Source organism: Pteropus vampyrus, unplaced genomic scaffold (genome assembly GCF_000151845.1).
Source record: "Pteropus vampyrus isolate Shadow unplaced genomic scaffold, Pvam_2.0 Scaffold371, whole genome shotgun sequence".
Lineage (NCBI taxonomy): Eukaryota > Metazoa > Chordata > Mammalia > Chiroptera > Pteropodidae > Pteropus > Pteropus vampyrus.
This window is the reverse complement of record NW_011889152.1, coordinates 452017-452736: the sequence shown is the minus strand read 5'-3', so window position 1 is coordinate 452736 and position 720 is coordinate 452017.

The window sequence follows — 720 nt, the reverse complement described above, 5'->3', positions numbered from 1 at the left end:
AGGGGCGCGCCTGGCCTGGGGCGTGTGCGGGCCCCTGGCTCTGGGCCCTTGAAAGACCGGAGCAGGAAGCTTGCGCAATCCCTTGGCTGAGCGTCCGCAGAGAAAGAAAAAGAGCAGAAGCCGAGCGAGAGTGGAAGGAGAGAGGGGGGCGGGCAAAGAGCCATCCAGGTCTCGGCTCCCGCCCGAACGCACGGCCCGGAATGCTGGGTGGGGACTGCGCGGGGACTCGAGCCCGGGAGGGCTGGGGTGCGGAAGCGAACCCCCAAAGAATGCGCGGGGCTAGTGTTCTCCCAGGAAACCGGGAGAAGCCTGGAGACGGTCTGGCGTTTAAGAACGCACACGTTGACGCCACCATTTCACCGCCACCTCGCAGCTCTGGCGGTGGCGGCTCCCGCTGCTGTGGCGGCCACTTCCTAAGGCCACTTGCGTGGCTCCTCTGCTGGAGGGGTCTTGGGGGTGGCCGTCGCCTTCTGGCGGCATCAGACAGAAGGTCGGTGTGTAGCGACTGCTCTCTGACAAGGTCGAGGTGCAAACCCAAGATTCGCACATGTGGGGCTGCCGGGCGTGGTGGGGACGACGCCTGCCTGTAGTCCTAGGGACAGGGGTGGTTGGCTCCCTGGGTTTATAGAAGCTGGGGGAGGCGACTCTTGGGGAGGGAGACACAGGAAAAAGGTTTTCCTCCTCCTTTTATGTTTGGGGCTTCTTCCTGACACTCTAGCC